This window comes from Chiloscyllium plagiosum, unplaced genomic scaffold, assembly GCF_037043375.1.
Source record: "Chiloscyllium plagiosum isolate Xiang-an unplaced genomic scaffold, Cpla_swu_hap1 HiC_scaffold_4, whole genome shotgun sequence".
Taxonomy (NCBI): Eukaryota; Metazoa; Chordata; class Chondrichthyes; order Orectolobiformes; family Hemiscylliidae; genus Chiloscyllium; species Chiloscyllium plagiosum.
Window position 1 is genome coordinate 22,507,616 of NW_028270142.1, and position 14,901 is coordinate 22,522,516.

The window sequence follows — 14,901 nt, forward strand, 5'->3', positions numbered from 1 at the left end:
TTTGACAAGCAATGCCACACCTCCCCCTCTTTTACCCCCACCTCTGACCCTACTAAAACATTTAAATCCAGGAACCTGCAACAGCCAATCCTGTCCCTGTTCTAGCCATGTCTCCGTAATAGCCACAACATCGAAGTCCCAGGTACCAACCCACGCTGCAAGTTCACCTACCTTATTTCGTATACTTCTTGCATTGAAGTATACACACTTCAAGCCACTTTCCTGTTTACAGACACCCTCCTTGGAAATTGATGCCATGTTCCTAACCTCCCTACACTCCAGGCCCTGCACCCTGAAGCTACAATCTGGGTTCCCATGCCCCTGCAGAGTTAGTTTAAACCCCCCCCAAGAGCACTAGCAAACCTCCCCCCAAGGATACTGGTGCCCCTCAGGTTCAGGTGTAGACCATCCTGTTTATAGAGGTCCCACCGTCCCCAGAAAGAACCCCAGTTATCCAAAAACCGGAATCCCTCCCTCCTGCACCATCCCTGTAGCCACGCATTTAAGTGTTCTCTTTCCCTATTCCTCGAATCTCTATCACGTGGCACGGGTAACAAACCAGAGACAACAACTCTGTTCGTTCTAACTCTGAGCTTCCAACCTAGCTCCCTGAAAGTCTGTCTAACATCCTCGGCACTCCTCCTACCTATGTCGTTGGTGCCAATATGGACCACGACTTCGGGCTGCTCCCCCTCCCCCTCCAGGACCCGGAAAACACGATCAGAGACATCACGTACCCTTGTACCTGGGAGGCAACATACCAATCGTGAGTCTCTCTCGTTCCCACAAAACCGCCTATCTGTGCCCCTAACTATCGAGTCCCCAATTACTACTGCTCTGCTCTTCTTCACCCTTCCCTTCTGAGTAACGGGGACAGGCTCCGTGCCAGAGACCTGAGCCCTGTTACTTACCCCTGGTAAGTCATTCCCCCCACAAGTATCCAAAACGGTATACTTGTTCTTGAGGGGAACGGCCGCAGGGGGTCCCTGCACTGGCTGCTTCCTCCCAGTCCCCCTCACTGTCACCCATCTATCTGCCATCTTTGGAGTTACTACTTCCCTATAACTCTGATCTATGACCCCCTCTGCCTCCCGAATGATCCGAAGTTCATCCAACTCCAGCTCCAGTTCCCTAACACGGTCTTGGAGGAGCTGGAGATGGGTGCACTTCCTGCAAGTGTAATCGGCAGGGACGTCGATGGCATCCCTCACCTCATACATGTTGCAGGAGGAACATTGCACTGCCTTCACTGCCATCCCTCTAAAGCTAACTTTTATTTAAAAAAAAAACTGGGTCTAAAGAATACAACAAGCAAAATTCAGCACTTACCTACTTACCACAACAGGTGTTATTATTAGGTTAGAGGAGGAGGGCGGGTGGGAGGCACTACCCTTGTAGTGCCTCGGGTTCCTCTCCTTCGCGCTTTTAAAGGGGGAAAAAACCTACCCAGGTAAGCTTACACTAACTGCTTCCGGGTCTCGGCTGCCCCTCTGGTCGTCGTCACTTCTCCCTGGTGCTCCCGCTCTTTCTGTGAAGAGAGAGAAAAAAAACACCGCTGCCCGCTACCGGTAAGCACTTTTAAAACCAAACGGTCTTACCTTCGCTGCTGCTCGCACTGCTGTTCTTGGTGTCAAGATGTTCTAGGGAGGAGTGAAAGGCAAGTGATATGGCATCTGACGTGGATCTGTTCGTCCGACAGGCAAATTGGAGTGGGTCAAGAGTAGTAGGGAAGCTGGAGTTGATTAATGCCATGACTAGCTTTTCAAAACACTTCATGATCATCGAAGTTAGGGCCACTGGGCGGTAGTCATTGACACATGCTGCATGAGCCTTCTTAGGCACAGGGATGATGTTGGCCCTCTTGAAAAAGGCAGGGACAGTGGCATGCTGCAGGGAAAGTTTGAAGATATCCTAGAGACCTCTACCAGTTGATCTGCACATGCTCGGAGTGCATGGTCTATTCGCTTTCCTTGGATTCACATGAAGGAAATTGGATCTGAGCTCTAGCAAACAACTAGCAAAGTTAGGGTCTGGGCTACATTCTTGAAATGCTTTGAGGGGGTCTGGCCTGGTCTATAACAAGCAACAGGATTTTATTTCACCAAACAAACAACTCACACGGACTGACTTACTTACTCCTATGTTCCAAGAATGCAATACTTTTGACCTCCCAGTCAATGTGACAATAAGCTGATCCTATGAGTTATGGCAAGGTCAATAGCCCAATTTATTATTATGCAGAACTCCTGTCAAATAACATTATTACAGGGCAAACATCTTTTGAATTAGGTAAAACAAATATCATTCAGTAGAATGACCGTCATTAAATGAATATTATTGACACATTAGGATAAATGTAAATGTATTAATTTCACAGATGTTTGCTTAAGGCAGTTTTCTGCTATCCTGTTCAGTTGGCAAGTCTCTACAGGATAAATCAATAGAATTAGTAAGTACTGCAGTTGGATCCAATTTACAATGGTTGATTAATAACTTTGAAACCTCAATACAGTTTCTGTTTTATACTTAGAGGCAGCTGCAACACAGTCAGATTTCACACAGTGTGAATTGCTGTCAACACTGTTATATAGAGTGTTAACACTGCTCTTTATTCTCTGCATCAAACTGTCATTTCCACTCAAGAATAAAAAGAATTAACTTATCTAGAAAGCTTGAAATTAATTTTTCTTCTTTTTATTAAAACAAAAGCGAATACTTATTACTCAAATCTTATTTTCATTGTCCAACTCTCATTTTAGTTACAATTCGACAAATCTCAGTGAGTTTACAATAATGTTCAGACCACAAATGTGCACACAATCTTTGTTTAAACTGTACAACACCCAATACATTTCTGTATTATTCTTTGTCACAGTTTCTTTATCACCACTGGTTGTTAGTAATTTAAATGAGTTCAATTGTCTCTTTGAGGGCAAAGAGATTCATTTAGAAAGGGATAATAGAATACAGTAGCACACATGTGGGGAACATAAAAACTGACTGTAGAAGTTTGTATAGTTTTCTAAAGAGAGAAAGATTGGTGAAGACAAACATAGGTCGCTTACAGTCAGATACAGAGAATTAGCAATGAGGAACAATTAAATGGCTGATCAACAAAATACATACTTTGGTTCATTGTTCACAAAGGAGGGCAGAAATAACTATCAGAGATGTTTCAGGGTTTAGTGAGATGGAGGAACTGAAGGAAATTAGTAAGGAAATTATGTTGGGTGAATTGATGAGATTGAAGACAGATAAATCTCCAGGGTCTGATGATAAGCTGTGGCCCTAGAAATGGTGGATGCATTGGTGCTCATCTTCCAAGGTTCTTTAGACTTTGGAACAGTTCTGATAGATTGGATTTAACCCCTCGACTTAAAATGGCAGAGAGAAGACTGAGAATTATAAACCAGTCAGCTTGATGTTGTAGTAGGGAAAATACTAGAACACATTGAATAAAGTTAATTACTGAGCATTTAGAAATCAGTGACAGGATTGGAAAGCATGGATTTATGAAAAGAAAATCATGCTTGGCAAATCTGCAATTCTTTGAAGATGTATCTCACAGAGTTGATGAAGGGAACCAGTGTACACATTTCATTTGGACTTCCAGAAGACTTGTGACAAAGTCCTACATAAGATATTAGCATGTAAAATTAAAGCTCATGGATCTGGGAATACTCCATTGAAATATATAGAATACTAGTTGGCAGACAGGAGGCAATGAGTAGGAATAAATGGCTATTTTTCTGTATGGTAGGCAGTGATAAGTGGTGCATAGCAGGGATCAATGCTAGGGCCCCAGCTATTTGCAATATGTATCCATGATTGAGATGATGGAACCAAATGTAATATCTCCAATTTTGAAGATGATACAAAGCTGGATGAGAGAGCGAGCTGTGATGAGGATGCAGAGAGCTAGAGTGTAATTTGGACAAACTGGGTGAGTGGGCAAATGCAAGGCAGATGGAATAAAATGTGGATAAATTTAAGGTTATCCACTTTGGTAGCAAAAGCTGGAAGACATTATTATAAATTGAGAGTGGGGTTGTGTAATGAAATCTGGATGCCCTCATAGACTCGTTACTGAAGATAAATAAGCAGGTGTAGCTGATGATCAAGGTAGCAAGTGGCATGTTGACTTTCATAATGAAAGGATTTGACTACAGGAGCTGGGATGTCTTGCTGAAATTATACATGGCCTTGGAGAGACCACACTCTTGTGTACTATTCCAATCTCTTTATCGAAGGAAGATGTTCAAGCTAGAAAGAGATGTTTTACCAGGCTGATTTCTGAGTGTGCAGGACTGATCTATGAAGAAAGGTTGAATCAGTTAGGGTTACGTTCATTTGAGTTCAGAAAAATGAGAGGGGATTTCATAAAAACCTACAAAAGTCTAACAGGAATGCAAAGGGTACATGCAGGAAGGATGTTCCCGATGGTGGGGGGAGTCCAGAATCAGGGGTCATAATCTAAGGATATAGGATAAACCACTTAGGACTGAGATAACGTGAAATATTTTTGCCCAGAAAGCAGTGAGTCTGTGGAATTTGCTACTACAGAAAGCAGTTGAGGTTAAACATTGTATGATTTCAAGGAAGATTTGGATATACCACTAGGGGCAAAAGGGATCAAAGGATATGGTGTAAAGCAAGGACAAGCTATTGAGTTGGATGATCAGTCATCATTATAATGAATGATAGAGCAAGTTTGAAGGGCTGAATGGCCTTCTTCTACACCTATCTTCTAAATTTTCCATTTTTCTCTGCATTTTGTTACAGCTTGCTTTTTTTTGTTTTCTCTGTATCATTGCACAAAACTGTCATTCTCATATTGTTTCTGGGAATGTGCTCTCTTATCCTTAGTGATAATAATTGTTATGATTCCAGGTAACACTGGTGAATTTATGTCATGACCTGATTAGGGAATGGTAATATTTCTTTAATGCAGTGAGAAGTTGAATTCCCAGATACTTATTAGTGAATAAAACCACAGTATTCCATGGTTTTGAACAAACAAAGTTGCACAAAGTTAGAAAAGCAAAACAATCCACAGTACATATAGAACTTACATTCTAAAAATATAGAATCACACAAACATAAAATTCTGGAGATGCTGAAAATCTGAAATAAAGTAGACTGCCACTTCCGATAAAAGGTATTCAACCAGAAACATTAATTCTCCCTTCTCTCCCTACTGTTACTATCTGAGTGTTTCTAGTATTTTACATTTGCAACTATTTTTAAATATCACATATTCAGGTCCATGATCCATCAACATGCTGTTATTTTACATGTTCATGTACCTTCATTAACATTACCTTCAATCATTTCATTTGATCAATCTCTAAAGGCACAGATAATTCCTTTTTGTTGGGCATTTGCTTCCACTTAAGATTTCATCGACATGTTCATGGCAAGATTAACAACAATGTGATTGATTTGATTTGGTGTTGATTGATTTGATTTATTGTTGTCACATATACCGAGATATGGTGAAAATTGTTGTCCTGTGTGTTTTGCGAACAGATTGTGTATCACAGTGCAGAATATAGTGTTATGGCCGTAGAGAAGGTGCAGAGAGAGAAATCAGATTTAACATTTGAGATCTCTGTTCAAAAGTCTGATAATATTGGGGAAGAAGCTGTTCTTGAATCTGTTTGTACATGTATTCAAACTTTTATATCTTCTGCTGACAGAAGAGGATGGCAGAGAGTATAACCAGGATGAGAGAGGTCTTCGATTATGTTCATTGCTTTCCTGAGGGAATGGGAAGTATAGATGGAGTCAATGGATGGAAGGCTGGTTTGTGTGATGGACTGGCCTGTCTTCATGATTTTCTGGTGTTTTTTTGCACTGTTGGGAATAGCACTTGCTACTACCACACTGTGATGCATCCAGATCAGATGCTTTCTATAAAAATTGGTAACTTACATTTATCTAGCAAATTGAGCGTAGTAAAATCAATGCAATTCAATAGACCATTACATGTTTGACACTGAGTCACATTAAAAAGGTACTCAAGGTGGTGATAAAAGAAATAGATTTTAAGGTGCAACATAAGGGAGGAGAGAGATAGCTAAAGTTAAATGACTTGGGAGCAAGTTCCAGTGCTTAGGAGTTCAACAGCTCAAGGCAATGTTAATTACAGTAATATTATCCAAATAAATTCACACTGAGTTTGAACTCATTTGAATTGTGTTAAACATTTGACAGGAATTACTGAAGGTGAAAGTGAGTACTGCAGATGCTGGAGATTAGAGTCAAGAGTGTGGTGCTGGAAAAGCACAGCAGGTCAGGCAGCATCTGTGGAGCAGGAAAGTCGATGTTTCTGGCAAAAGCCCTTCATCAGGAATTACTGAAGAGGACAAATAATGTAATCAACATTTTAAAAAGAGGGTATGATCCAAATGATTGATAAAGCAGATAAATGTATCTTCCAGACTTGGAGAATACTGTGATATTAAGTCCTGTAAGTGACTGTAATTATAATACCTTGTGCCTGTCATAGAAATGGGTCACTGAGAAAACAAAATGAAGTGTACTGTTGCATACTGCTTCAGTTTCTGGATGAACACAGCTCCAACAACACTCAAGAAGCTCAATACCATGTAGAAGCAGGGATCCCAATGGATTGGTTCCCCATTTGTCACCTTCAACATTCACTCCTCCCATGTCTGTCACACAACGGCAACAATGTTCACCACCAAAAAAATTGTTCTGCAACAACTCATAGAGGCTCCTTCAACAGCACCTTCCAAACATGCAACCTCTACTGGCAGTAAAGACAAAGGCAGCAAGTGCATGAGAACAATACGATGAGCAAGTTTTCCCCGAAGTCATACCCTACCTTGTCTTGAAACTACATTGGCATTCCTTCATTGTTGTTAGGTAAAAATGCTGCAACTCCCTTCCTAGGAGCAGTGTGTGTACCTACCTCTCACGGACTGCAAGAGTTCAAGAAGGTAGCTCACTGTCACCTTCTTCAGGGTAATTAAGAGTGGAGAATAGTAAACAATTTCCACATTGGTTGAATAAATAACTAGAAACAAAATGGTTGATGCATGTTGCAAAATGACAGTTCAGGGAAAGTGGATTACCTGCATTATGGCACTTATATTGTTGATTATGATAACAGCTGCTAAATTACACAATGCTCCAAACTTTTTACTGATTAAACAGTGAACTCCTAATTTGCTTGGAGCTGCTGAGTAATATATGAGTGATATACTGCTTGCTTTAACTGGGTTCTGAAATGTTGGTCCCAGAATTCAAGAACCAAAACCTTTTGCTGCCCCTTCCGTGAGTATTGCTCATTATATCCCTGTCTTTGTCCTTAACTTCATCTTACATGCCAGCACCCCTCCACTTAGATGTGGATAGTCTTCAGTATCACAAAAGACATCTTCAGAAATCGAGTTAATTATGTAAGTGGATTGCTAATGCATTTGCTAGTACCACACATTGTACAGAAGCAGAAACATGATACACGGCATAATCCACCCAACAACATGATAATCACAGATTGGCAGCTCTCTACCAATTGTCCTGGGATCTGGGAGCTAATCCCAATATGACAGAAGACTGAAGCTGCAGGTCTTTACTGGAAGCAGGAGTGAGGTAGGCTTACTATGGACGCTTTGGTGAGTGATCTGTTGGTGCATGGAGTAGGGGAGCATTATTTAAATACATATGGATATTGATGTATGGGAGATTGTTGTCACTGGTGGGTTGTTGTGTTAGGCAAGGACTGTCAGCATAATATGGACTACCTGATCAGAATGTAGGTAAACCCTTTTGGTTTTCCACATGGTAAGGTCCTTATTCACTACAGTTATAATACTTGCAGCAGCACAACAAGGTAGCCATTATGTGTTTCTGTGAGGACCACATTTGACCTCAATTGTTCTCATCCTGGATTTAATCAGGAGGACTTGGGAAGACAGTCAGCTGACCCTGCTTCTCTGGTCATCTCAAGGGGATTGTTAAATTCAGTGCTCGGTGAACTGTGCAGGCTATCATAAATACTGGTCCAAATTGCTTACTGTTTGTTCAGAATTGATCCATAAGCTTGTTGTATCTGTCATTTCCTGCTCAGAGGAGTGAGGACTTATGTGAGAACTGAATAACATAACTACTCTGATGAAAACCATCCTGACATTCTATTTTCTACAATATTCTTCGTAACTTGGGTTATCCCAAAATAAAGTAATTAGAATTGCTTGAGATATATGCATTTATTTGCATATTTCCACTTTGTTAGGCATTGTTGCCACACTTTCTTCTCTAAAGAAGCCTGTTTCAGTTAACAAAGCACATATTTTTGCGTGTTATGTGCAAGGTCTGTACATTTGGAGTTTTTTTTACTGCTTTCACTCTCCTAATTTTAGCTCCTGTGGCTATTCTTATTAATTAAGTTATATATGTGACTACCCTTCTTGCATCTTAACTTGGAGAAAGTGAGGACTGCAGATGCTGGAGATCAGAGCTTAAAAATGTGTTGCTGGAAAAGCTCATCTTAACTTGGTCAGTTATCTATTTAAAGTATTATTGAATGACCATGATAATGAAAACCGCTTTATATTCTGTCAGTAATTTTTGTATTCAAAGTTTTCTGCATAATGCTTTGCTCATCTTTGGGTCTTAATGTTGAAATATATTTATTAAACGGGAAATATGATGAGCTAATAACAGTCAATGTTATATAATTAATGATAAATTTTTAAAGCTGTAGTTAAGCTTAAGATAATTATAAGTTGTTCACAATTCTGTACATAAATTCCACAAGAAGTATTTTCTATGAATTGTTTATTTCCTTTCTTTTTACTAATTTTGGGTAGAAGATTTCCATCAATTACATATTTAATGAAATCAAATATGCTTATAAATGAAGTACACTTTCTAATTGAAACTTCAGCATTATGTCTTGATTCCAATTGAAATAATGCCTTCCTTGTTTTGCTATCATTATGGCAGCACTGCATCCAGATAATCTGCTTCTAAACCTTTTAATTATTGAAGATTATACCTCAGAAGTGACTATTCCATGTTTAACAAAGCCCAAGTACTTGACATTATGTTCACCATTTTTAGCTTCTATTAGCAGGTAGCTTTCAGTTAATTTTTTCTTCAAAAATTGTATTAAAGATCAGCAATTTTTGGAAGAATGGACAGTGCACTTAGCATTTCTGCCATCTCTCCTAATTCTACTGTGAAGGTACTTCTGGGAGACAAGAGCAGCAGTCAGACAAATCGATCTCTTATGCCCCTGATTCCTTACAGACTTTAGTTCTTAGTCACCAAAATTCGCTTTCTTTGTTTGAGAGAAACTGTTATTTAGTCAACAGTTGTCTGAAGTCTTGAGACCAATTCCAGCTGTTTTATGATTTATGGATGATTCTCATACACTTCTTTCTCATCATTACCAAGTTGCCTCAATTAACGTGCATGTAAGACTGACCCTAAAATAAGTAATATGAAGATTGTGGTGATGGGTGGCTGCAACTAGGTGGAGATAGTTATGCTAAAAAAAAGCTCAATGAATCTTAAGAACAAGAAGTAACATTTAATCAACTCTTTGAAAATGGCTGGAGCTGCTACAATCACATACAGATTGCTATGCTGTTCCATTTTGTTTATAAATGAAAAGAGTTCCGCATTTCTGACAACAGTCCAACAAGACTCCTTCAGAAATCCCAGTCATATTTCTATTCTAACAGGCCCCTTGTAGCTTAGAATAATTGAGAGAAGACAAATCACAATCCCTTTCATAGAGCTGTCAATTGCCATATTTTGTAATCTAATTGTACAGCATCACAGACAGCTAATTTGACAGCTCCTGTGAGAGGGTAAGTAAATTATGTAAATGCAATATCAGAGTACCACCTTAATAAAAACAAACACACTGCAACAACTCACCAAGGCTCCTTCAACAGCACATTTGAAACTTGTAAATGTAAGGGTTGTCATATGGCTTAAATGCCAACTAAGTCAGGGTAGAATGCCAAGGGTAGTAAGGTGCCAGATGATTAGAATACAAGGTGGTTAGAGTGCTAAGTGGATAGATGATGGGTTCCAGGGATGGGCTATCTGGTGGGTAGGGAGCCAAACTGATAGAAAATAGACTGCCAGGCGGGTAGAGTGCAGGTAAATATGGAGCCAAGGTACCTGATGACAAGGGAGTCAGGTAATTGGTAGTGTGATCAGTCTAGGTCAGTGTGAGTAGGATGGGAGACATCAAACCTGAAGGGAAACGGGAAGTATGTGTTGGGTCTGCAGTGGGAGTGTTTTGGTCCAGAGTGGAGATGGGGGGTATTTCAGGTCCTGCGTGGAGAGGGAGTGATGGGTCTGAATCTGGAGGATGTTAGGGGTTTGAGGGAAGATAGTTGAGGATGTGAGAAGTAGGTTGGGGGTTCAGTTGAATGGTTACTCAGGACAAGCTAGTACTTTAACTGCAGTGGTACCATCCAATGTCCTAGATTTAAATGGCACTTTCAGAGGGTCCCAGGCATAGTGGAATTTCCCAGCGGAATCATCCTGGGCAATATCCTGGGCAATTACTTCACAGCCTGCGACAATCAGGGAATCCATTGGGTCCTCACGCACTAATCCCATACAGAAATAATTATTTGGCCATCCGAAAACCTGTTCCAACATTTCTACAGCATTTGTTTCTCGAAATAAGATGAGCATTAGTAATTTCTTGATGGTTTTCAATTACTTAGCATTAAGGCATCAATTGATGTTAACTAGTCAGTCAAAAGCATGCCAGAAATCATAAAGGGATTAATGTTTACAATACAAAATTGCTTAAAATATACAGGTACAGACATTCAACTTCTTTCAATATAAAGCAATGAAGCAAGAATTCAGAGTCTCTCAATGACGTGTAATGAAACATTCTTTGCTTTAAGATTGCAAAGTGTATGAAAAAGAAATGAGTGAATGGAAGCTAATCTTGTGGTACAGTGACAGCTATGGTAGTCTTTTTTTATTTAGCAAATAGATTAAGCAATGTGTAACATTTCTAAAGTACATATGAAACTTGCAAATGTGATGTTTCACAAGAGGCAATGCTGAAATTCTACTAAATCATTCTGATGAGATTTGAACAATAGCCATGTTCTTCTTGGCTATTGACAAGTACACAGCAGGGAAATGTTGAAAACGCATTTTACAGATCCATTAATCAAAATGGCTACCTGACATGACATCTGTAGCAGTAAATCTAAGATGTCATTTAACTGAGTTCATTTATACCTGCTTGAGCTTTGCTGAATCAGTTGCCAACTTTACAAATTGCAATCAAATTAATTTAATCTTTACAAACTGTGCTCACTGGCTGTTCTTAACAGTTACTCTAAAATTAAAAATAAGCCCACACATCTTTTGATACTTGTTTTTCTTTTCCATTTTTTACGTGGTGTAAGAAGTAACTCAATGTAACTCAAGTAACTCAAGTAACTCCCACCTCAGGCGACCGACTGTGTGGAGTTTGCACATTCTCCCCGTGTCTGTGTGGGTTTCCTCTGGGTGCTCCGGTTTCCTCCCACAGTCCAAAAATGTGCAGGTCAGGTGAATTGGCTGAGCTAAATTGCCCGTAGTGTTAGGTGAAGGGGTAAATGTAAGAGAATGGGTCTGGGTGGGTTGCTCTTTGGAGGGTCGGCGTGGACTTGTTGGGCCAAAGGGCCTGTTTCCACACTGCAAGTAGCCTAATCTTGTCTAAAAACAAATTCAGCAATGACATTTAGACTGTTGCAGTACAGCTTTGAATTGATCAGATGCCACTTTCTGACTGATAATATCTGAGTTTCATGTGAACAGTCAATGCTAATAAGCACAAACTGAAATAAGCAGGCAAGTATTTACCTCAAACCTTTTTTAGGCTGTCCAGAGAACTTTTCAACATATGAACGTGCCCAATGCCAAAGTATCTAAGCATCCATGTAAATAATTGCTCAGGGTTACGAGGAACATTATTATCTAAGGGAATTGAACACCCAGTAAAACAATCACATTTTTTTTCTGATTTTTCAAGTCAGAACGCAATTTTTTGTTTTCGGAAACACAAACAGTAACTGCTGGAGAAACTCTGAAGGGTCAGTGGCTCAAACCATTTACTCAGTTTCTCCAGAGACGCTGCCAGAGTTTCTCCAGCAATTTCCATTTTTGTTTCAAATCTCCAGCATCTGCAGTTTTTGTTTTACTTCTTTTCTTTGAAGGGATAGTATAATTTCTCACATCATTAAGGCTTTCAAGACTTCTTTTTCCGTCAATTGTTGCAGGGACAATTCCTTTCCTGAACAAATTTTCAACAGACTTTTTTTTTCTTTGTTCTTCAGAGGATGATGAGGAGGAATTAGCAAGGAGTTCATGATTTAGTTGAAACTCAAAATGTTTCAGAAACATTAAAAAAAACTCATGACTCATACAATTCATGGGATTTAAGTTCAATGGATGAAAGGTTGAGGAGGACGGAAAGCAAGAGGAGCAGTCTCAGATTGGAAATAAGGGATGAATTCTAAACAGAATTTTTTTTACCACATAGCCCTGGATGACCTGGTTCTGGGAATCGAAGAGTATTGCTGTACCTTTTGTGCTCCAATACATTGGGAAGTAAGTGAAAAATGCTCAAAAGCTTATCAGGATGAGCTCTTAAGGAAGCTGTTGATTCATCATCACCGACTACCAACTGTAAAAGTTAAAACTGCCTTCTAGGAGTGCTCATATTCAACACTGAATAAAAGAGCAAAGGAACAGGTCACAGATAGTTTTTGTTCCTGTTCTAAACTCCATTTCAGTGATACCTCACCACCTGCTAACAGTTTGAGATTAATCCACTCTGTTCCCAACCTGGGTGTCACATGTAATCTCAAGACTAGCTTCCAACAAGATCGCTAACAGTGCATGTCTACCTCCACTCTGTAACATTGCTCAACTTTACCCCTGTTTCAGTTCATCTGTTGCTGAAACCCTCATCCATACCTTTGTTATCTCTGTCCAAAAGTCTAGATTTCCTAAACTCAAGGTAATTGAGCATACTCCTCTGTGTCTAAATTTATAGCAATTCCCATTCTCCGATCATCCCTTCTCTTGTTGATCTACATTGCTTGACTGGGAGTCGATCACTTGTTTTAAAATTCTCATTTTTATTTGAAACCCTTCCTGTCTTTGTAAATCTATCTAATTCCACAATTCTTTGGAGTCACTTGCATTTGGCCTCCTGTGTATTCCCAATTGTAATTGCTCCAACCTTGGTGGTTGTATCTTCATTTGCCTCAGCCCCAAGCTCTGGAATACCCTCCCCTCCACCTCTCTTCCTCTCCATATTCCCCTTTTAAGACACTTCTTACTTCTGTGAGGAAGCTTTTGGTTATTTATCCTAATACCTTAAGTGACTAGGGGTCTACTTTATTTTATGCTGTTTCTGTGAAATGCTTTGGGATAGTTTGTGCAATGGCTGGAATGAGATGGTATAATAAGAAATCAATAAATTTAAAAAAACTTTCAAACAGAGAGGGAACCCTACATAATCTCTCCATCTCCTGTCCTATATATACTTACAGTGCAGTTATTGAATGGGTAACAGACACACTGTGGTATTTATCAGACAGACAATTAGGCAATGATGAGGAATTAAAAATCTCACTGTTGGCTCTTCCTCAGAAGCCTGGGCTGGAAATTAAAGCTCCGGATTTATATTGTCATGTTCATATTGAAATTTCCAGAGCTAGATGATGTCCAACTCAGCAAGTCGGTGAGTAGGATAACAGTAGAACGATTTCTATATGGTTAGGTTTCAGTGATAGCTAATCACATGTTGACTCAATGCTCATAGCTGTTGGGGTTTTCTGGACTAGTCAGCTAGCTTCATCCAGCTTGTGTGACATCCTTGTAGCAGGCATTTGGCAATAGTAAATGGAGAATCAGGACCAAGTGCTGACAGTTCCATACGCACTGTAAAGTAATAGTTTGCCATATTATTACAGTTATTGCATAAATTATCACATCACTTTCAAGAGATTATATGTGCATCGAGTTAAGGTAGGAAAAGGGGGTGAGTTGAGTTTGAAAATAGACAAAGAGTCATGAACAGAGGTAGATATACTATAAGATATGACAGACCTTTAAAACAGGTATGCTTTCATTCTGATGCATTCATATAATCTTTTAAATAATCTCATTATTATTTGGAGTCTCGAGATAATATCAAGTTGCAATTATATTTTAAACAATACAACCTCGTTCACACAAAGACTGTGATGAATAAAAGATATTCTATTTGCCATCCAATTCCTATTCTGTCGCCTCCCTCCCTACATTATTTTCAAACAGGCAGGGGATGCACTGAATAAAGTGTTATATTAAGTTACGACCAGGTAAGAAGGGGAAAATTGGCTCCCCACTTTTATAAAACCCCACTTGATTAGTCACAACAAATAAAAACAGAAATTTCTGGAGAAACTCAGCAAGTCTGGCAGCACCTGTGGAGAGAAAATGCAGTTCAATGTTGAGTCCCAGTGACCATTTCTAACATGTCATGACCAAGTTAAATTTAAGTGTAGTTTCACTGGAAATTAAGAAGACAATTTATAAGACTTTCTTGAATGAAAAAAGTAGTTTACTACTAATGCAGAGAAAAAAGAAAATAAAACTATGATTTCAAACATTCAGAAATCCTTGACAGTAGAGGGGCAGATAGATAGGATAGTGAAGAAGGCATTTGGTATGCTTTCCTTTATTGGTCAGAGCATGGAATATAGAAGTTGGGAGGTCATGCTGTGGCTGGACAGGGCACTGGTTAGGCTGTTGTTGGAATATTGCGTGCAATTCTTGGCCCCCTGCTATAGAAAGGATGTTGTGAAACTTGAAAGGGTTCAGAAAAGAATTATAAAGATGTTG